This window comes from Geotrypetes seraphini, chromosome 4 (assembly GCF_902459505.1).
Source record: "Geotrypetes seraphini chromosome 4, aGeoSer1.1, whole genome shotgun sequence".
Taxonomy (NCBI): domain Eukaryota; kingdom Metazoa; phylum Chordata; class Amphibia; order Gymnophiona; family Dermophiidae; genus Geotrypetes; species Geotrypetes seraphini.
Window position 1 is genome coordinate 299,989,015 of NC_047087.1, and position 23,775 is coordinate 300,012,789.

The 23,775-nt window shown below is 45.2% G+C and overlaps 1 protein-coding gene and 1 non-coding gene across 6 annotated transcripts in view; both read left to right on the forward strand.

Annotated features, from left to right (window-relative positions):
- The window catches only part of SORCS3 (sortilin related VPS10 domain containing receptor 3), a 1,299,528-nt gene that overhangs the window by 745,242 nt on the left and 530,511 nt on the right, over window positions 1–23,775 (forward strand). The gene's annotated exons all lie outside the window — the stretch shown is intronic.
- On the forward strand, window positions 4,931–5,067 carry LOC117360180. Its single transcript, XR_004539387.1, has one exon. It is a non-coding gene; the product is annotated as a U11 spliceosomal RNA (small nuclear RNA).

A 23,775-nucleotide genomic window follows, 5' to 3' on the forward strand; every position in this document is an offset into this window, starting at 1 on the left:
AAGACTGATTGGCCCAGGTGCCTAAGGCTCCTCCTATGGGAGGGGCCTTAGGCATCTGAGTTAATTGGTTCATATACAAAACCGCGGAAGACAAAGGAGCGCACCGACAACTGAGCGCAAGATGGAGGCGTGCGCCGAAGAAAATGACAGTTTTTAGGGGCTCCGATGGGGGGTTATGTTGGGGAGCCCCCCCCAGTTTACTTAATACAGATCGCGGCGGCGTTGTGGGTGGTTACTGTAAACTTAACTTTTTCCCTGTTTTTAGGGAAAAAGTGAACTTTTCAGTAAAATGTGGGGGGTTACAACCCCCCAAACCCCCCACAAAGCTGCCACAACGCGGCGCGATCTGTATAAAGTAAAGTGGGGGGGTTCCCCCCCACACTTCCCCATCGGAGCCCCTAAAAAGTTATTTTCTTTGGCGCGCACATCCGTGCTGCGCTCAGTTGTCCGCACGCGCCTTTGTCTGCCGCAGTTCTGACCTGACACCGAGTTAATTAGAGCCTTAGGCCCCTCCCCAGTGCAATGTTTGGTTTTCTGTTAAGCGCTGGTCAATTATGCCAGGAAAACCCTGGCTTAATATACTAGTGTCTACCACTAGGATGCCTTGCAACGCCCAAGTTTACTTGAGCACCGCTAGGCATGATTCTGTAAATGGTACCTAGCGGTTGATTGACAACCGTGCCAAGTGGCACCTAGGAGTTAGGTGCCATTAGGCCTCATTTATAAAATCAGGTCCATAACTCCTACAAGGGGCTGCTGAAAAGTTCTCAGCCCAACCAACAAAATTGCATCAGTTTCTATTGAGGGCTATACACATTTTTCCACTTTTTTTTTTCATTCCGCTGGAAAAATACGGAACAAAAATAGTGGGAAATCGCTGGACTAAGTGTATAGACCTCGATGGAGACTGCACCAACTTTGTTGGCTGGGCTGAGAACTTTCCAGCAGCCCCCTCGCAATTCTATGATTTTAGCCTCTAAATGTAAGCCCCTTTTGCTGTCTCTCGTAAGATTATCCGTTCCCTGAGTGCTAAGTGTTATTCTCCAAACTTAGAGCTCCTTTGACAAAGCCTTGGTAGAGATTCCCAATGCGGCAAATGCAAGAAAGCCCATAGGAATTGAATGGGCTTCATTGTATTTGCCATGTGGGAATCGCTACTGTGGCTTTTTAAAAGGAGCTCTTAAGGCGCAGTGCACATTGCGCAAATTTGCAAAAGGGATGTATAAATAGGTGGGGCATGCTTGGGTTCCACATTTATTGATATAAATTATAGAATACTTTTAAGTTACATGCAAAAAATGCAATATTTAGGCATGCTCAGTTATGCCTGGTATTGACTAGGGATAAGTGTTCATATTTGCTATAATAAAACCCTTAGCGCACATGCGCACTTCAATCTCTGTGTGGCCGTGATCAGTGATACGTGACTCGTGCGGCGGTTTCCCCAGCAATGCTCCTGCTCTGAGAGGAAAGATTGCAGTGTCGGATTCGGCGTTACTGCTTCTCTGCCTCCTCCTCCGTCGCTGTCGCCAGGCACTACTCTGTCACTCCCACGGAGCTGTGTGGCTGCGGGGCATTTGCTAGGCTGGCCCACGGCCCAGTACTGCTGGACAGGGAGGAGCAGGGAATGGGTGCTGCTGGACAGGGGGGAGGTAAAAGTAAGGGAGAAGGGCTACTGCTGGACAGGTTGGAGCAGGGAAGGGGTGCTGCTGGACAGGAGGAGCAGGGAAGGGGTCTTGCTGGACAGGGGGGGAAGTAAAAGGAAGAGAGAAGGGCTACTGCTGGACAGGGGGAACAGGGAAGGAGTGCTTCTGGACAGAGGGGAGATAAAAGGAAGCGAGAAGGGTTTGAGCATTCACAAAAAAATTATGCGGTTGATTATCTACAGTGTAAGATGGTATAGTATTTTATAATTAACTAGCTGATGCCCCGGCGTTGCACGGGTATTTAATTATAGCAATAACACTGTAAATGGATTCAAATAAAGATACTTTATAGTGGTGAATGAAATTATTTTTTTACAGCTTTATAAAAAGTACAATATTCAAATTATAATGTGATATATTTGACAAAATGAATACAATACAACTAACACAAAACTTGATTATAAACAACACTTTTAGTTTCACCTCCTGGAGCAAGAACATATAAATTCTTGGGTGAAGAGACCCCCAGAACATATCACCCCAGTTAGTGAGGGATCTGCATACCAAGTTTCGTTCAAATCGGTCAAGCCGTTTTAGATTTACTGTGAGAATGGCAGCTGTTTACATTTTTTCCATTGACATGAATGGATGAAATCTGATGTTCTGTTTGTAGCTCCGCCCACGTGTGCAGGTGGGCCGCGAGACCCCCAGGACATATCACCCCAGGTAATTGGAATTACTGTGAGAAAGGCAGCTTTTTACATTTTTTCCATTGACATGAATGGGTGAAATCTGATTTTCTGTTTGTAGCTCCGCCCACGTGTGCAGGTGGGCCGCGAGACCCCCAGAACATATCACCCCAGGTAGTGAGGGATCTGCATACCAAGTTTCGTTCAAATCGGTCAAGCCGTTTTTGCGTGATCGCAGCACATGCATACATACATCCGATTTTATATATATAGATTGAAGAGCTGTGGTAATTGGTAGTACATGTATGGTAAGACCAAAAACAAAATAATCTGTGGGGAAGATGTTCTTGATGCAGGCGTTTATTCAGTCAGTTGAAAGATGCAGACAAAATCCACCGCTTGCCCTCGATCGGTAACATGGAATGTTGCTGCTCCTTGGGGATTCTGCACGGAATGTTGCTGCTCCTTGGGATTCTAGAATCTTGCTGCTCTTTGGGGATTCTGCATGGAATGTTGCTGCTCTTGGGGTTCCGAAATCTTGCTTTCCCTCTCTCTCCTGTCAGGTACTGCACCCAGCACTCTTCCTTCCCTCCCTCCCTTGTCAGGATCTGCACCCAGCACCCTTCCCTGAGATAATGGAATGTTGCCACTGGAATGGTACTAGTGACCTGGATTGGCCACGGTGAGAATGGGCTACCGGGCTTGATGGACCATTGGTCTGACCCAGTAAGGCTATTCTTATGTTCTTATAAGGATGCCTTTGATGATTAAACCTGTATTTCCAGCTCCTTAATCTTCAGCAAACTAGAATTTTTTCCCTCTCCAATCTACAGGATGCACCGGACATCTCCTTTGCCAGCCTAATTGTATTTCTATAGTTCTACCCTTGTCCGTTATGTATCAGGTTAGTCCTCGTCTGATCATGGTCCATGTTTTAATAGTAATACTATGTCCCCATTTTTGTCATGTACACCACTTAGAAATATAAGCGAAATTATCAAATTTTTAATAAACCTGAAATCTGTTTATGAGTGGGTAAAAAGGTTTAAAGCAGGAAGAACAGGGGTGACCAACGAAGGACGTTTTGGTTGCCCATCAACATCACACACACAAGAGCACAGTGACAGGGCAGATGCCTTGATTAGAGAAGATCAATGGACAACAGTGTCTCAATTGGCTGCAAATCTAGATATCGGCTATGGATCTGCATTTGCCATAACACACAATGACTCGGGATACAGGAACATCTGCGCATGATGAGGGCATCCGCTGAAAATCAGGGGAGGGAAGTTTCATGGTGATTCCAGAAAGTACTTCTTCACCGAAAGAGTGGTTGATCATTGGAACAATCTCCCACTGCAGGTGATTGAGGCCAACAGCGTGTCAGACTTTAAAAGAAAATGGGATATTCATGTGGGATCTCTAGGGGGGGTAAAGTCAGGGGGGTGGGTCATTAGAGTGGGCAGACTTAATGGGCTATGGCCCTTCTCTGCCGTCATTTTCTATGTTTCTATGATGGGTTCCCAGACAGCTTTCTGATCTACACAAGTAACAGCATGTGAAGGTTGCGACCCAGTTCCTGAGATGGTATGAAAGAGAATTGTCACCAGTGAAAAGGCATGGGCACATCACTGCGACCCGGAGAGCAAAAGGCAACGCACGATGAAGGAAGCGGTGCTCACCTGGCTTCGGAAGCAGCCGAAAACCTTCTCTGCAGGCCTGCAGAAGCTAGTTGAATGATGCAATAAATGTGTCGTCTTGCATGGGGGTCTACGTGGAAAAGTGATATGTTCAATTGCCCACAGTTGCTTCTATTAAAGCCATTAAATGTACTCTGCCTTTACTTTTTGATTGACAACACAACCTGATATGCTGCAGTGTTTTAGGAGTTTTCTATTTTTCTACTGCACCAACAATATGGAATTCCCTTCCTTCTCATCTTCGAGAAGAGATCTCACTGGACAAATTTAAGAATAACTTAAAGACCTTCCTTATTAAAGATGTAATGTAATGTAATTTATTTCTTATATACCGCTACATCCGTTAGGTTCTAAGCGGTTTACAGAAAATATACATTAAGATTAGAAATAAGAAAGGTACTTGAAAAATTCCCTTACTGTCCCGAAGGCTCACAATCTAACTAAAGTACCTGGAGGGTAATAGAGAAGTGAAAAGTAGAGTTAGAGGAAAAATAAAAATAAAATAAACATTTTAACAAGACAGCATTGATCTAAATACTTTGGAAGGTAGAAGAGAGGAGAGAAAGGAATAGAAGCAGAAGGGGGAGCCGTTGAACAGTAGAATTCTGGAGAAATTTAAATGATAGAAATAGAACAAAACAAAGACAAAAGGCAAAACAATAGATAAGATTAAAGATAAATCATAAGCTGGAAAAGGAAAATAAAGATAAAACTTTGTCTTCAATCCACGGTTTCAGCGTCATTGATGAAGTGGACCAAGTAAGTTTAGGAGGAGCGATGACGTTTCCAGAAAAAGGGCATATGACAAGTAGATGCTAGATCGCATATAGAAGGAAGAGCATATCCGCTTCCCAATGTGTTGACTTTTTAAGTTCTTTCCTATTATAAATTGTAAAAAATGGTCTTCTGCTGTGTTTAACACGCGGGTTGATTCGATTTTCGGATCTTTCTGAGCGGAATCAACTTCAAGAGATTTCAGAAGCTTCATTTTTGCAGCTGGGGCTGTCAGTGATCTCGCGTCCTGGCGCCCCCGAAAGAAAAAAATAAAATAAAATAAATTGTATCTCCCCCCCTTAATTCAATTTGTATCTTGTAAGTCAGTAAAGTCTTGTTATTTGATGTCTTCCCCCGGATTTTAATAGTCTTAGCATTGTACACCGCTTTGACAATTTAAAGCGGTATATCCAATTTTAAATAAAAAACTTGATTGTTTTGGAATGCATGTGTAAGCTTGATTCACATCTTGTGCTGGATAAACAGTTCTCCACATTTCTTCATTTTTTTTTGCCCTACTGTTAGATTCACAAGGAAAGGAAAGTGTTCAGTTTCTCATCCAATCATTCATCTTTAATTGCCTGGATTATTACAGCTCCTTGCTAGGCAGCTCACATCTTCCTTCTATCAAAAGGTTACAAGTTATTTAAAATATGGCAGGTAAATTTCTTTCTAACGCAGGCAGCTTTGGCTAACAATAGCTTCTAGGATTCAGTTTAAATTTCTTCTGGAGACATATTGGGATAATTGTACAAAAACAAAAGCATTTTGGGGTGCTTGCCACAGCAGAAAAGAGCTTACTGAGGGGTGAGCTCTAGCATCCCGTGGTAATTTTTGCATTTGCCACACACTAAAAAAAAAATTGATCTTGTAGCACTGGGGACATGTCAATGGGTGGAGAGTAGACATGTTCTGTGTTAATTGGTAAGCTCAGTTACATTGCTGAACACTAACCAATTAGAATGTGGTTGGCATGTGAACCCGTCTGTTGGATACCATCGACTCGTATTTGAGTCCTAGCAACTTGACAGGGGAAGGAAGGAAGGGTGCTGGGTGCAGATCCTGACAGGGGAGGGAGGGAAGGAAGAGTGCTGGGTGCAGCGCCTGACAGGGGAGGGAGGGAAGGGTGCTGGGTGCAGATCCTGACAGGGGAGGGAGGGAAGGAAGAGTGCTGGGTGCAGTGCCTGACAGGGGAAGGAGGGAAGGGTGCTGGGTGCAGATCCTGACAGGGGAGGGAGGGAAGGAAGAGTGCTGGGTGCAGTGCCTGACAGGAGAGGGAGGGAAAGGTGCTGGGTGCAGAGCCTGACAGGGCAGGGCACTTGAATATTAAGCAGCCTGACATATTCGAGTCAACTATTTTTCCTCCTTTTATGGGGGAAAAATGGGGTCTCGACTTATATTTGGATCAACTTATATTCGAGTATATACGGTATTTCTGAAATCATTGGGAAAATCACTCCCCAACTGGACATGGGGAAATATGGACATAGGGCCCTACGCGTCCATGCCTGTATTTTACAAAGACTCTGGGATTGGCAAAGTCTTTCTACAATACAGGGGGAACTGTGCATGTCTCTATTCCCATCTCCAAATCTTTTCTATCATCGAGCTCCAGACCTCGTGGTGACAAGCCAGATTCTAAAACTTGCTTATAAAAAGTAGAAGTTACAGCTCTCAGAGTCTGTCTTTTACAGCCCCTGTTCTTGGAGCCAGACTCAGCTGTAATGCGCATTTCTTATAGTCTAACAGGCATTCTATCTTCTGGTCCATTTGTCATAAAGTGAGACCATTGCAGGCAAGTTTTGCCTTCTTTAGACTGTCTCAAGTATACCATGAGAGCCCATTAAGGAACTTTGCCTTCAAGGCTGCCCTGGGCAGTAAGTTTCCCAAGATTTTCTCATTTTTTTATTTTAATCATAAATAATCCTGCATCTGCTGCTCCAAAATGTTTCAGAATACCTTATGGGCTTCCTACATGGATATATTGCATTCTTTTATAGCACTTTTCATACTTAAAAATTAAAGTATCTTTTGGGGAAAATGATGTTCACTGAATATTTTAAGAACAGCATATTGCAAGAACCTCAGATTCATTCTTCAGCTGTGCACAGACTTTGTCGCAAAGCTGTTACATACTTCTAGGGTGCAAAGCTTCATTTTATCCGTTTTAATTATGTAATGAGTAATGTATGACTGTAAGGGAGCACTTTTCCATTGAGCTGGGAAGTACTGCTCTGAGATCTACCTAAGGTTTGCACCTACCTTCAAACCACAAAGAAGTCTGTATAGTTTAAGCCATGTCTAAAGTTGTTCTGCTTTCTCCTAAGGGAAAATAAAAATAAATAAATAAATAAATAAATAAAAAATCAGTGGATGCCTAGGATGTGGATGTGGGGTAGAGACACTGGGCCCCCAGCTGATCTGGGCTTGTTTTGTGCATTTTTTTGGACTTTTTTTTTTTTTTTCCAAAAGATCAATGCACTGTGCACAAACACAGTGGCGTACCAAGGGCGGGGCGGACCACCCCAGGTGCAAGCATGGGGTGTTCCCAGCCTTGGAGTGATGGTCTGGGAACATCCCCTTCTCACGGCCCGGCCCCAAGGCTCTGGGTGGTCCCCATGGCCCAGCATGTTCTCACCCTTCTCTCCTGGCCAGTACGATGTCACCTTTACCTTCCGTCAAACTGAAAAAAAACTGCTGGCCTCGGTAGTGATTCAGCGACATTGCCCGTGGCTCCCCTTCCTGCTTTCCGTGTCTGCCTGGTCGTTCTCCAATGACGCAACTTCCTGTTTTCACCGGGGTGTACCACAGCAGACAGAAAGCAGGAAGGGGAGCCGCGGGCAACGTCACTGAATCACTGCCAAGATCGGCAGTTTTTTCTGCTTGATGGAAGGTAAAGGCAACATTGGACTGGCCAGGAGAGAATGGTGAGAACATGCTGGGCCTGGACTAACTTTTTTTTTTTTTTTTTTTTAAGTAGAAAGCCAGGGGTTTGTTTTTTTAAAAGTACAACATTCTGAGATTCCTTATTTTGTGCAGCTTATTTGTATCATACCTTGTTAACATTTCCTGTTCTTGCTGTATATTAAAATCAATAAAATCTTTGAACTGACAAAAAAAAAAGTACAAAGTGTGTGTGTGTGGGGGGTGGGGGTTAAAAAATGATCGGCCCCGGGTGTCACATACCCTAGGTACCTATAGAAACACAGATATATTGAAAAAACAATGTATGTAAAACAACACTTTCAATTGGCGACTGCTATGGTTATAGGACAATGGAATAGTATCGTTTTGCAGAAACTATGTGAAACAGGTGCCAGCTCTAATTTCACTCAAAAAGAAGGAAAAAAGCCTCAGAAAAAGGCCCTCCCACTGCCACAAAGGTGGATATCAAGGTGGTTAGACGGTAACCTCACAGGCAAAACCTTCATTAAAATGAGTGATTTGAGCAAAGAAACTTATGCTTCACATATATACAATTGTGGATAGAGGAAAAACCACTTATCTTCAACTGATCGGCACACCGACGGAGGCCAGCGTTTCACCGACTAGCTGCATCAGGGTGTGACCCGACCGATCAGTCTTGAAAGAGCGAAAACAACCGCTTCAACTGAGTCCAAAAAGATGGACTCAGTTGAAGCGGTTGTTTTCGCTCTTTCAAGACTGATCGGTCGGGTCACACCCTGATGCAGCTAGTCGGTGAAACGCTGGCCTCCGTCGGTGTGCCGATCAGTTGAAGATAAGTGGTTTTTCCTCTATCCACAATTGTATATATGTGAAGCATAAGTTTCTTTGCTCAAATCACTCATTTTAATGAAGGTTTTGCCTGTGAGGTTACCGTCTAACCACCTTGATATCCACCTTTGTGGCGGTGGGAGGGCCTTTTTCTGAGGCTTTTTTCCTTCTTTTTGAGTGAAATTAGAGCTGGCACCTGTTTCACATAGTTTCTGCAAAACGATACTATTCCATTGTCCTATAACCATAGCAGTCGCCAATTGAAAGTGTTGTTTTACATACCCTAGGTACGCCACTGCACAAACATATCTAAAGAGATGGCCATTTTCAAAACAAAATATATATGTTCTCCTAGGCTTCAGCGACTGGCATCATGATTATAGCAGTTTTCTGGGTCTTGAAAATGGTCATGTTTGCTACTGGATTTTGAGAAGCATTCTGCAAAATGTTAAAATTTGGATTTAGATATCATAAAGAAAATGCCCCTCCACATAATATAATGTGCCTCTGGATATCCTAGTCAGCAGCACTTATCTGGATAGCAGATTGAATATTGACCTACAAATATATAATGCCAGGTTAGCATCACTGACCCCTACTGGTAGTCTTGTGGTACTGCTACTAGGGTTCAAATGACAGTATTAGTGAAAAAGGCTGCTAACAGTCCTGCTGATCAAAACACCCTTCTAGTTTGAGAAGAAGAAGCCTAAGGCACTGAAAAAAACAAATATGCCCAAAAACTACAGGCCAAAACAGGAAGAACCATGGGAATCAAGGTGAAAATTAACTCCTGTGCCACATCAGAGGTTAAGTCAACACATCAGGGGGGCTACTAGGGTGATATCATTGCCTTATCTTTGAGTTACAAGATGGATGAACTTTCACGATTTGTTTTGGTATTGTACTGTAAATGTTTTCTGTTCCCTCTTCAAGTGCAATGAGTTTCATATGAGGGTTTCAGCACATTAGAAGTAATAAATAGTAGTAGTAGAGTTTAATTTTCATCATTGTAATTTTGATATTGTGCACATTTCAGTGAGTACTTCCGTTATTTAGATTTTAGTCACCATCCCTTTTAACTGTACAGATTGTGGGTTGCCAAGGCAACCAGTGGCATACCCACAGATAAACCACAAGCTGCAATGAGCCATAAGGCACCAATGTCATATGAATAACCTTTCAAGAACACCATTATAATATCACGCCTTTCACAATATACTTCTCATTAAAATGGGATAAAGAAATGATCAAAACAGATAAAGAATGGCTCTTACCTGGTCATAAACTAATGAATTTTAATAGGTTAACCGTTTTGTTCCTAGGGTCAATAAAAAAAAAAGAAATCTGTCATGGAAATAAACAAAGTGCTATTGAAATAACTGGATTAGTACCAATGGTCTAAAAAAAAAAAAAAAACAAACTCAAAACCTCCTTATATTTTTATTTGTACCAAAATGTTTTGAAACTAAGGCCACTGTTTCCCCAAAATGGCTTTTTCAGAGTACTGTATATGCTCGAATATAAACTGAGATTTGGGGGCAAACAAATAGCCCAAAAATGGGGGCCTCAGTTTATATTTGAGCCTCCTTTTTTATGATGATGCTTTTTTCCTTCCCTCCCCAACCGATGACCGACGCTGCTATTTTCCACAAACTCCCCACCCCCGCTGCTATCCTCCACCCCCTTCCGATGACCGACACTGCTAATCCCCTCATGACTGCCATTGCTATCTTCCTCCCCACCACCCTGATGACTGGTACTCTTATCATCCACTACCTACTCCTCCCGTCCCAGACCAATGTCGCACTTACAGTTCCAGGACTCAGGAAGCTGACGCCAACGCTCTGTGCTGGGGAAGGGCCTTGAGCGCCTGCACGTGCTCAAAGCCATCTCTCCAGAATTCTCAAAGGGAATCCACCAAGTCTTCAGCACGCGCAGATGTTCAAAGCCCTTCACCAGCACAGAGAGTCAGTGTCAGTTCCTGAGTCCTGGAACTGTAATTGCGGTGTCGGTCTGGGGCAAGAGGGAGCAGGTGGTGAAGGACAAAAGTGCCTAAGCCACTGTTCTTCAATTCTCCAGCACTACTGTGGCCTCCTCTGTATTGTTCTTTTGCCGCGGTCCACCCCCCCCCCCCCTTTGAAGCAACTTCCTGTTTCTGCTTGGGCAAACTGCAGTAAAGGAACAATGCAGAGGAGGTCGCAGGCAGCGCAAGAGAATTGCTCCCGTGCTGGTGACCTCCTTGTAGTTTTCATAGTGAGGGGTGTTTCGGAACTAAGTTGGTAGGACATTTGGTGGAACGGGGGTGGGGTGGAGAGGGAGGGAGAAAGAAGAGAGAAATGCTGAATGGGAGGGGCAGAGGAGAGGAAGGAAATGGTGGCACATGGATGGAAGAAAGTGGAAGAGGAGAGAAGGGATGGTGCACATGGATGGAGGAGAGAGGAAGAGCTGGAAAGATAGATTTGAGATGGGCAGAAAAATGGAAGAAAACTGAATATGAAAATCGGTGCCAAAAATGGACTAAGTGCAAGTTGTGAATAAGGAGAGGAAAGAAACAGCAAATACATAAGGAGGCCTTGGAAACAGAGTTGAGAGCAAAATGATCAGACAAATAAAATCGCCAGATAGCAAAGGTAGGGAAAATGTTTTTATTTTCAATTTACATTACATTACATTAGTGATTTCTATTCCGCCATTACCTTGTGGTTCAAGACGGATTACACAAGAGATGTCGGGTTACAAGAATTGTACCATTACATAAGAATTGTCGTAAGAATTACATAAGAATTGTCGAGAAGTTAAGGAGATACATGTTGGGTAATTTTAGATTAGATATGGGTGGAGTGTGTGGTAGGTGGAGTTTGAGAAGGAACTGTTTGTGTTAGATAGGTTTTATGTATTTTTTGAAGAGTAGGGTTTTGGTTTCTTTTTTGAAGGTTTTTTAGTCTGTGGTCGAAGACAACAGATTGGTGTCTGTCTAGTTTAGCTGCTTTGGTGGCCATTAGGTTGTCATATAATTTTCCTCGTTTAACATTTTTGGTGTGTGTGTGTGTGAATAGTGAGTGGGTTCTCCTGGGCCTGGTTGAGGTGGATTGGGTTAGTCAGTTGTTTCAGTAGGTTGGGCTTTCTCCATTAATAGCTTTGAATAGTAGGCAATAGAATTTTGAAGTGTACTCTTGCTTGTATTGGGAGCCAGTGTGAGTCGTGGTATGCTGCTGTGATGTGGCCATATTTTTTCAGTGAGTAGATGAGTCTTAGGGCTGTATTTTGTATTGTTTGTAATTGCTTTATCAAAGTCGCTGAACAGGGAAGGTATGGTATATTGCAGTAGTCTAGTAGTCCAAGGATAAGAGATTGTACCAAAAGTTGGAATTGTTTCCTGTCGAAGAATTTTCAGATTTGTCTTAGGTTCTCAAAGTCACGAAATTTAGTGATTAAAATAGTCAGTTAAAAAAAATTTAACATCTGTTTTTATCATTTGAACTGTTCAGGAAGAAATTCATTTCTTTCTACTTTTTTTGTGGGGTACTGTGGGCAGAGTCTGGCATATTAGGGTTTGGTTTGTGTACAAAGGAGGAGGAGTGTGTGGTGCAGTGGTTGAAGCTACAGCCTCAGCACCCTGGGGTTGTGGGTTCAAACCCCGTGCTGCTCCTTGTGACCCTGGGCAAGTCACTTAGTCCTCTGTAGCCCCAGGTACGTTAGATAGATTGTGAGCCCACCGGGACAGCTAGGGAAAATGCTTGAGTACCTGATTGTAAAACCGCTTAGATAACCTTGATAGGCGGTATATAAAATCAGAGTAAAGGGGCACTACTCTGACTGGATAGGGGTCACAAGTGGTGTTCCGCAGGGGTCAGTGCTGGGACCACTGTTGTTCAATATATTTATCAATGATCTAGAAACGGGGACAAAGTGCGAAGTTATCAAGTTCGCGGATGACACAAAACTCTCCAGAACGGTCAGAACTGTTGAGGAATGCAAAGACCTGCAGAGCGACCTGAACAAACTGAGTGAGTGGGCAAAAAAATGGCAGATGAGCTTCAATGTGGAGAAATGTAAGGTCTTGCACATAGGGAAGGGGAACTCCATGTACAGCTATACGATAAGAGGGAGGGTACTCGGGGAAGGCAGCCAAGAAAAAGATCTGGGGGTATTGGTGGATAACACAATGAAGCCGGAGGCGCAATGTGCAGCGGCCTCAAAAAAAGCGAGCAGAATGCTGGGCATTATCAAAAAGGGTATCACTACCAGAACGAAGGAAGTTATCCTGCCACTGTATCGAGCAATGGTGCGCCCACATCTGGAATACTGCGTCCAATACTGGTCGCCATACCTCAAGAAGGACATGGCAATACTCGAGAGGGTCCAGAGGAGAGCAACGAGGATGATAAAGGGTATGGAGAACCTCTCATATGCCGAACGGTTAGACAGGCTGGGGCTCTTTACCCTGGAAAAGCGGAGACTGAGAGGGGACATGATAGAGACTTATAGAATCATGAAAGGCATAGAGAAGGTGGAGAGGGACAGATTCTTTAAACTAGCAGGGGCAACTAAAACAAGAGGTCACTCAGAAAAACTGAGAGGAGACAGATTCAAAACGAATGCAAGAAAGTTCTTCTTCACTCAACGGGTGGTAGACACCGGGAACGCGCTTCCCGGAGAGGTGATAAGCCAGAGTACAATTCTGGGGTTCAAAAAGGGACTGGATGACTTCCTGGAAGCGAAGGGAATAACGGGGTACAGATAGAGGTTTACCTCACAGGACACTGAGCAAATAGGGTATGGACTTTTTAGGTTAGGTAGGGAACATTTTCAGGTCATGGACCTGGAGGGCCGCCGCGGGAGCGGACTGCCAGGCGCGATGGACCCCTGGTCTGACCCGGCAGAGGCAATGCTTATGTTCTTATGTTTAGAAATACGTCCAAAACACATTTTTATTTTCAGCGCTTGGACGATTTTGAGAAATGTTCGTCCAAGTGCCGACTTAGGCCGCCAAACTCTAACTATAAAAACTTTTAAAAACACAGACAAACAAGAACATAAGGTAAAAGGCAAGAACTACATAAGGCAAAGTAAAAGAAAATAATTAAGGAAAAAACAAGAGGGAGGGCTGCTGTAAGCTCAGTAGGCCTCAAAGGCATCACGGAAGAGAAATGTTTTTAGCTTCGTCGTAAAGTTATTAAGATTTGATTCTTTGCGTAAAAAAATTTGGAATACTATTCCAAAGAGAGGGGGCAGTGACAGAGAAGATGGTAGATCTCCTTGTGACCTTGGGCAAGTCACTTAATCCTCCATAGCCCCAGGTACGTTAGATAGATTGTGAGCCCACTGGGACAGAGAGGGAAAATGCTTGAGTACCTGATTGTAAAAACCGCTTAGATAACCTTGATAGGCGGTATATAAAATCCTAATAAAACTTGGAAAAAACTTGGTTCTCGTGTATATAAGAGAAGAGGTATTAGCTGTTGATCTTAGGGACCTAGAAGGAATATAAGGGGTAAGAAAATTGTTTATAAACTAGTATTTTAGCTCGTTACATTAACGGGTGCTAGAAGTCTGTCCGGCTCCCATAGTCCCTTGCCCCCCCCCTCCCTTCCCACGGTCCCGACAAACCTGACGACTCTAGCAGCGTCTGCAGCACTCTACACACGCTGCTTCGTGGCCTTCTACTGTCCTGATTTACTCTGGCACGTCCCTGATGACATCATCAGAGACGCGGCAGAGCAAATCAGGGCAGTAGAAGGCCCCGAAGCAGCGTGTGTAGAGCGCTGCAGACAGGTTCGGAGTCTGGACCGCGGGAAGGGAAGGGGGGGCCGGTCAGACGTCGGGAAGGGATGGGAGGGTCAGACCGCAAAAAACTTACTGTGTTTTTTTTTGCCGCGAGAGAGCAGGGAGTCCAGCGCTGGCGGCCAGTCCTGCCGCGAGTGTAGTTGGGTGCTGTAAGGCTGGGGACTCGCGCATGCGCACTCCTGCCGCCGCAGACTTACATCTCACGGATCAGGGAAAACGGAACACGCAGGTAGGAGTGCGCATGCGCGGCTAGGGTTTTATTATATAGGATTCCGGCTGATTGTTTTGTCTGGTCTTAAATGTTGACAGAAGAATTTTGTAAGTGATTCTGTGTTCCACTGGCAGCCAGTAGACTTCTTGCAACAAGGGGGTGACATGGTCAGATTTCTTTGCAAGTCCCGATTCCTTGCCCTTAACCGATGTTCATTTGCCATTTGGTATCGGAGCCTTTTTCATAGTATCATCCAGTCGTTTTGTAGAAAGCTCTTTATCACAGGCTGGCAATTCACCTTTTCATTCTTTACATAGATGGAAAACAAATATTTACACTCGTCTCAAGAAATGAAGTCTTTAGCCTGGCAATGCTTTAGGCGTGACATTTGCCACCAACTGTGACAGCTCCGCGTGCTTCAAATAAACATTTTGAAAAGTAAGAGAATGTTCTGTTCTTAGAAATTAATAATGCTATGAGCTATCAGGTTTATTGTGGTACAGGGATTGCTGTGGCAGTCCTTAGCAAAGGACTTAAATGACTAGTTCTCCATGACCACTAACAAATGAATAACATAAAACGTACAGGTAGGAGTGTGCAAGTGAAAAAAAAAAAAAAAAAATCCAAAATAACCGGCGTGCTAACCTCGTTAATGCGCGCTGATTAATGCACGTTCAATGCTAAAGACGCCACATTATATTCTTTTAGGCACTTTGGCATTTAGCGAATGCTAATTGTGAGCACGCGCTAACTTGGTTGGTGGTTGGAAAAAGCCACGTTTACGCTTTTTAATCGATGGCTCCGGCGCTATTAACGCCGACGCTCATAGAATTCCTACAAGTGCTGGAACTAATGCTACCACGGCCTGTGATAGGAAAGCTTAACACAGCTTTGTAAAAGGGGAAGGGGGGGGGGGCGAATCCTGTTTGTCTCGGCTGTTTAGATTGTAAGCTCTTTCGAGCAGGGACTGTTTCTTCTTCTTTGTGACTCGGTGCAGTGCTGCGTATGACTGGTAGCGCTATAGAAATAATTAATAGGAGTAGTGATGCGGTAGTGTCTGTTGATGGATTCCTTCCTCAGTGTTATAGAAGAGCGCACAGTCCGATGCGCAAGCAAATCCTAATTGCCGCCAATTTACATCAATAATTGATCGTTGGCATCCAGTTATCGATGGTTAATAGTCCCGTTTTTGTCCTGAAGCACACCCAAAATGTCCCGTTTTCGGAGCGCAGGATTTCCTCCCGCTTCCCCGACGCAGAAAGTTTCAAGTTTATTAGGTTTTTATATACCGCCTATCAAGATTATCTAAGCGGTTTTTACAATCAGGTACTCAAGCATTTGCCCTATCTGTCCCGGTGGGCTCACACTCTATCTAACGTACCTGGGGCTATGGAGGATTAAGTGACTTGCCCAGAGTCACAAGGAGCAGTGCGGGGTTTGAACCCACAACCCCAGGGTGCTGAGACTGTAGCTCCAGGGTGCTGAGGTTGCGCCACACGCTCCAACAGGCAGGCGCTTCAGCGACTGCACTGCACAAGCGCCGGTCCTACAAGCCTGCCCCCCCTTACCCTGAAGTCAATTCTGATGTCGGAGAGGAAGTTCCGGGCCAGTCCGGAACTTCCTCTCTGACGTCAGAATTGACGTGGGGGGGAGGGGGGAAACTTGTAGGGCCGGCTCTTGTGCAGTGCAGTCACTGCATGCACCTTGGTGTTGCTGCGTCGGGGAAGCAGGGTGTGTCGGAGAAGCAGGGTGCCTTGGGAGGGCAAGGAGAGAGACAGACAGACAGGCGGAAGTGGAACCAGAGACTCATGAAATCACCAGACAGCAAAGTTAGGTAAAATGATTTTATTTTCAATTTAGTGATCAAAATGTGTCCGTTTTGAGAATTTATATCTGCTGTCTATATTTTGCACTATATTTAATGGGATCCAGGATCTGGATGGGGGGGGGGGGGGAAGGGGTCCTGTCCAGTTTTGAGGAACAAAATAAATGATCACGTTACACATGCATCTTAGGATTGTGCCCAAATTCTGCCAAACAAATTTGGGCGACTTTTATAAAATCCAGGGGAAAGTGTGTATCCGACAGCCGTTATCAATATGAGTTAATATGTCCTTATTTTGTATCTGACACTAGCTCTGTGCTCAATTTTTGATGTGCCTTGATAGTCAAGCCGCCTGATATTCGGAGCTATTTAGCTGGTTAGAAATGGCTCCTGGATCGCTAAATAGCGCTAACAATTTTCGCAATGAACTACTACTGTAAATATATCATATATCAACAATCAACATCCTCTATAATAATCCTCTAAGCGCGCATGCGCACTTAGGAGGCTGTGCTACCTGATTCGTGCTGTGTCCCTCCGTGGCCGTATTCGGCAGCTTGATGAGGCGCGTGGGGCAGCTTGAGGCACGCAGGGCGGCTTACAATGGTGGCGGCATGCGGCGGCTTGAGGCGTGTGCGCCGGCTTGGACAGCTGTCGGTGCTGGAGGAATTTGAGTGGCGGTTTAGGAACAGCTGGAGGGTGTCGTGCCAGTACTGCAGGTGAAAGGGGGCTGCTTTGGGGGGGAGCTGAGAACAGTTTACATGAATTTATTTAAGTACTCAAACATTTTTCCTTGTCTGTCCCAGCAGGCTCACAATCTATTTATCTAATCTACCTGGGGCAATGGGGGGGGGGGGGGGTTAAGGAACTTGCCCAGGATCACAAGCAGTAGTATGGGTTTGAACCCATAATTGCAGGGTGCTGAGGCTGTAGCTTTAACCACTCCGCCACTCTAGAAGTCAAGATGTAACAAAAGTGAGCCAAGTATAGGACAATCCAGCCATTGTGACATCACTGATGAGACTGGCTCTTAGACATTGGTGGAATGGTATTATGATGTCACAATACCAGCTCTGGTTATCAGAGGGTAAATCTTTTCATACTATTTATTTATTCAATTTTCTATGCTGTTCTCCCAGGGGAGCTCAGAAAGGTTTACATGAATTTATTCAGGTACTCAAAGCATTTTTCACTGTCTGTTCCAGTGGGCTCACAATCTATCTCATGTATCTGGGAAAATGGGGGGATTAAGTGAGTTGCCCAGGGTCACAAGGAGCAGCGTGGGATTTGAACCCACAACCTCAGGGTGCTGAGGCTCTAGCTTTAACCACTGCACCACTCTAGAAATCAAAATGTAGCAGAAGTGAGCAAAGTATAGGACAAACAAGCCATTGTGACATCACTGATGAGGCTCTTAGGCATTGGTGGAATGAGGCATTATGATGTCACAACACCAGCTCTGGTTATCAGAGGCTGAAACTTTTCACACTATTCAATCTTCTCTACTGTTCTCCCAGGAGAGCTCTGAACGGTTTACACAAATTTGTTCAGGTACTCAAGCCAGTGGCATAGTGGTGGTGAGGGCGCCCAGGGCGGAGGTGCCCTTATCGCACCCTCTTTCCCACCCCTCATGCTTTCTGCTGGCATCTCTTCCCCCATCACTTTTTATCTTCGGTGCGAGCAGCCACAAACTTGCTGCTCACAGCGGCTTCGGCGCGCTCTCTGACGCCACTTCCTAGGCGCGGGTCCCAGAAGTGACATCAGAGAAAGTGCTGAAGCCGACGCAAGCAGCAACTCCGTGGCTGCTTGCCCCAAAGTTAAAAAGCTACAGGGGGGAAAGGAAGAGGCACAAGTGTGATAGGGGGAGGCGGAGAGAAGGAGGGGTGCCGGTGCCCCAAGGAAGACCATGCCTGAAGTCGACAACCCCATCCTCCTTTACTCAAGTATTTTTCCCTGTCTGTCCCAGCGGGCTGAGAATCTATCTAATGTACCTGGGTAATGGTGGGATTAAGTGACTTGCCAGTGTCACAAGGAGCAGTTTGGGTTAAGAACATAAAAATTGCCGCTGCTGGGTCAGACCAGTGGTCCATCGTGCCCAGCAGTCCGCTCATGTGGTGTCCCTCTGGTCAAAGACCAGCGCCCTGAGACTAGCCCTACCTGCGCACGTTCTTGTTCAGCAGGAACTTGTCTAACTTTATCTTGAATCAGTGGAGGGTGTTTCCCCCTATAACAGCCTCCGGAAGAGCGTTCCAGTTTTCTACCACTCTCTGGGTGAAGAAGAACTTCCTTACGTTTGTACGGAATCTATCCCCTTTCAATTTTAGAGGGTGCCCTTTCGTTCTCCCTACCTTGGAGAGGGTGAACAACCTGCCCTTATCTACTAAGTCTATTCCCTTCAGTACCTTGAATGTTTTCGATCATGTCCCCTCTCAATCTCCTCTGTTCGAGGGTGAAGAGGTCCAATTTCTCTAATCTTTCGCTGTACGGCAGCTCCTCCAACCCCTTAACCATTTTAGTCGCTCTTCTCTGGACCCTTTTGAGTAGTACTGTGTCCTTCTTCATGTACGACGACCAGTGCGGGACGCAGTACTCCAGGTGAGGGCGCACCATAGCCCGGTACAGCGGCATGATAACCTTCTCCGATCTGTTCGTGATCCCCTTCTTTATCATTCTTAGCATTCTGTTCACCCTTTTCGCCGCCACACATTGCGTGGACGGCTTCATCGACTTGTTGATCATAACTCCCAAGTCTCTTTCCTGGGGGGTCTCTCCAAGTACCGCCCCGGACATCCTGTTGATGCTGTAGCTTTAACCGCTGCGCCACTCTAGAAATCAAAGTGTAGTAAAAGTGAGAGAAGTATAGGACAATCAAGCCATTGTGACATGTCAGGAAGGACCATTTGTCCTTTATCTGCTGTCATGTTTCTATGTTTCTAACCTGACTTTCCTGCTTTCTCTGCTCTCAATGTTTCAGTGTTGTCACCAAGATGAACCTGACAGTGACTTAACTTCAATTCAAAGCTATGCGAGTGCCTAATTAGGAAGACTTTCCACAAACTTTGAATATCCCTTCAGACGCACCATAAAATCATAAGACAAAGGGCAGGATTATTAATTTTAGTTGTTTAATGGTTTGGGCGATTAAAAACATTTTTGGGTTGTACTGCTGTGTTAGCTTATAGACAAATCAAGGGGACGTAACACCCGAGGACATGCCGCGGAAAACAAATTAAACCAATTTTGATATTTAAAAGAAAGGAGATCTCCGTTCTAAATGCCATACTGGTTATTGCAAGGTTCTTTCTGTTAATTATCACAAGTTATACTGGTGCACCCATAATTGTCCGCAGGACAATTGTGCCCCGTCAAATGCGCGCACTGACAAGTATACGCAGGATAATTGCGCTGGTGTTAGGGTAAGGTTTACATAAGTGGATTTCTGGAAGGCCCTGATTGGCTCAGGTGCCTGAAGCCCCTCCCAAGGGACGGGGCCTGAGGAGTCTGAGCAAATCAGGGCCTTCCAGATATCTACTTATGTAAAGTGTTCCTAAAATCCTCATCTAAACCTTACCCTAACACTAGATACCAAGTGAATCTTTTAAGTGTAGTAGTAGTAGGGGGGTTCCACCCCACCTAAAAAAAAAAAGGGTTACTTTGTAACCCTCAAAAAGACAAAATAGTATCTACTGTATGGAGCGCATTTGTCAGGGCACAACTGTCATGCGCGCATTTGATGGGTCACGGTTATACTACAGTGGAACTTAATAAAAATAAAAAATTAAGCTAGACTAACAACAACCAAGACAATTCATATACAGTGGTACCTCGGTTTACGAGTGCACCGGTTTGCGAGTGTTTTGCAAGACGAGCAAAACACTCAGCAAACTTTTGTCTCGTAAACCGAGCACTGCCCCGATAAACAAGCACTCAGCAATGGTGGCCTAGGAAGTGGTGCCTTCCTTGCCTCGGGGTCCCCATGTGGCTGCCCTCCTGCTTCGGCGATGCCTCTGCCGTCCGTCAGCGCTCTCCCGGCTCCCATCTACACTGGCCATCCTGAATGAGCATGCGTGCGACTTCTCTCTCCTCTCCTAAGTCAGCCGCTGCCCCGACATCACGCTCACCATGTACAAGCACGCAGGACGTCCTTGTACGTGGTGAGCGTGTTGTCGGGGGAGCGGCTGACTTAGGAGAGGAGAGAGAATTCGCACGCATGCTCATTCAGGATGGCGGCCGGTTTAGATGGGAGCTGGGAGAGCGCTGACGGACGGCAGAGGCATCGCCAAAGCAGGAGGGCAGCCGCATGGGGACCCCGAGGCAAGGAAGGCACCACTTTGGAATCGCTGTGCAGCACCCGGAGGCAGGTACTCACCCCTGGGCCACCTTTGCAAACTTCGGTTGTGGAACGAATCTTCTGAGTTTGCATTAAAGCCTATGGGGAATTTTGCTTTGAAAAACGAGCATTTTGGATTAGAGAATGACACGGTGACAAAATTCATCACCGTTCCCGTCCCCGCGGATAACTACGGGAAATAATCCCATATCATTTTCTAGTGTCTATTTCAACTTCGGTCCTTCTACACCAGCATTCTTCAAAGCAAAGCTTGCGGGTCAGTGGTTGTGGCCATTCATACTCTGATTCTTATGTGAGCCAAGGATAATGAAGCCATTGTGATATCACTGATGTGATTGGCTCTTAGGCACTGGTGGAATGAGGCATTATGACATCACAATATCTGCTCTGGATACCAGAGACTGTCATTCTGTAGTGTCTGTTTCAACCTCAGTCCTTCTACACCAGCATTCTTCAAAGCAAAGCTTGAGGGTCAGTGGTTGTGGCCATTCATACTCTGATTCTTATGTGAGCCAAGGATAATGAAGCCATTGTGACATCACTGATGTGATTGGTTCTTAGGCACTGGTGGAATGAGGCATTATGACATCACAATATCTGCTCTGGATACCAGAGACTGTCATTCTGTAGTGTCTGTTTCAACCTCAGTCCTTCTACACCAACATTCTTCAAAGCAAAGCTTGCGGGTCAGTGGTTGTGCCCAATTATACTCTGATTCTTCCCTCTCTCAAAAAATGACATGAAGATGGTTTCCCGCGGTTATTCGTGAGGACGGGAACGGTGATTAATTTTTTGTCACCATGTCATTCTCTATTTTGGATTACGAGCATGATCCTGGAACGGATTATGCTCGTAAACCAAGGTACCACTGTATTTGCCTTTTAATTAAAGATGCATCCTGCACACACACATTTTAAATTAAAATCTCTTATTTTAAGAATTTTGAATATACAGCACTGCGTACGTCTAGTAGCAATAAAGAAATGCTGCTTAATAGTAGTATAATGTATACAAAACACCCCCGAAAATTTGCGGTCGGTGATTCGCAGACTCAGTCATTCGCGGTATTTTCTGACCGCCTCTTCCGGTCAGAAAATAACGCGAATGACTGACCAACGGAGAAGCTCTCTGTTTTCCCTGGCCACGCGCCTCCCATGCACCCTCCCACAATGCAGTGAGAGGGGAAAGCCGAACTACAGATTCCCTCCTCCCGCCGCCGACACGGCGATTGCGTCGCTCCCGACGTCAGCCTCTTCTTGCGAAAAAACCTGGAGCGCGCTTCCCATGCGGGGTTGTGCAGGAGGAGGTTGAGTGTGCAAGAACTGGCAACGGGGAAGCCGAGACGCCGCCGACTAAGGCAACCAGGTAAGTGGCGCAGCGCGGGCTGGCGCAAGAGTGGAGGAGGAGGGGGGGGAGTGCCGATTACAGTACTCTTCAGATGGCCGCAGTTTTTCAACATTCGCGGTCACTCCGCAAACGTAACCCCCGCGAATTTCGGGGGAGTACTGTATATTATTTCAAAGTATTTTTAAATAAAACGCCTATCGCTTTAAGCTCCCTCAATTTGGAGATGTCAGTATGTTAATGCTGGTTTCCCATTGATAAAATCGTTGTGTGCATAACAGGAGACTTGTTACAGCTGATGTGGGGGCTCGTAACGCTCAACAGAAACAGATTGGAGGCAAATTAATTCATTTTGTTGTCATCGCGTTTACTGTACCATGCAGCGTGTTCTTGTCACACTACAAATAAAAGGTCATTGATCTGAGATTCGCGCTTATCTCTTCGTACTATCTTTTGCTCACACATGTAATTTCTGCCACCTCTAAATTGTCAGAGCAGATGAATATAGCTCAAACTTTCAAACCACAGAAGCGTGACTGATTGCTGTCTAATGTTTTCCAAGTGAGGTGACCCTTGACTAGATGGTCCACCTTTGGATTAAAAATGATAGTGGATTGTCTCTGCACTGAGAAAGAGTACTTGAGAAAGTTACCGGATGCCCAGAGATAACTCCTGATGCAAATTTGTTTGGCTCAGTGCTAGAGAATGACACAGGAGCTCATTTTCCCGTCCCATCCCCGTGAGGTCTTTTCCAGTCCCTGCCCCATTCTTGCAAGCTCCGTCCTCATCTGCACAAGCCTCAGACGCTTTAAAATCCTAAGTAGCAACATTTTAGAGCTCCGCTTGTGATGTCATAATGCCTCATTCCACCAATATCTAAGCTCTGTCAAACACTTTAAAATCCTAAGTAGCAACATTCTAGAGCTCAGACTGTGATGTCATAATGCCTCATTCCACCAATACCTAAGCTCCGTCCTCATCTGCACAAGCCTCAAACGCTTTAAAATCCTAAGTAGCAACATTCTAGAGCTCAGATTGTGATGTCATAATGCCTCATTCCACCAATGCCTAAGCTCTGTTCTCATCTGCACAAGCCTCGAACACTTTAAAATCCTAAGTAGCAACATTCTAGAGCTCAGACTGTGATGTCATAATACCTCATTCCACCAATACCTAAGCTCCATCCTCATCTGCACAAGCCTCAAACGCTTTAAAATCCTAAGTAGCAACATTCTAGAGCTCAGATTGTGATGTCATAATGCCTCATTCCACCAATGCCTAAGCTCTGTTCTCATCTGCACAAGCCTCGAACACTTTAAAATCATAAGTAGCAACATTCTATAGCTGAGATTGTGATGTCATAATGCCTCATTCCACCAATGCCCAAGCTCCATCCTCATCTGCAAAAGCCTCAAAACCTTTAAAGTCATGTGTTCAAGGCTTGTGCGGTTAAATCAGAGCTTACATGAACGGGGCAGGGACAGCGACAAAACTCACAGGAACGGAACGGGGAAACTGAGTTCCTGCGGGGATGGGGGAAAAAAATTGTCTCCGTGTCATTCTCTACTCAGAGCTCCCAGTTCTGCGGTTAATGTTGTTGGAAAGGTGGACAGTGAGCAAAGTCAATTTTGAACTCCGTGGATGTACAGGGACATTGTCCTTCTGCACTCAATTCGAGTGATGTGCACACCGTGAGCCTTTAAGGTTTCCTTT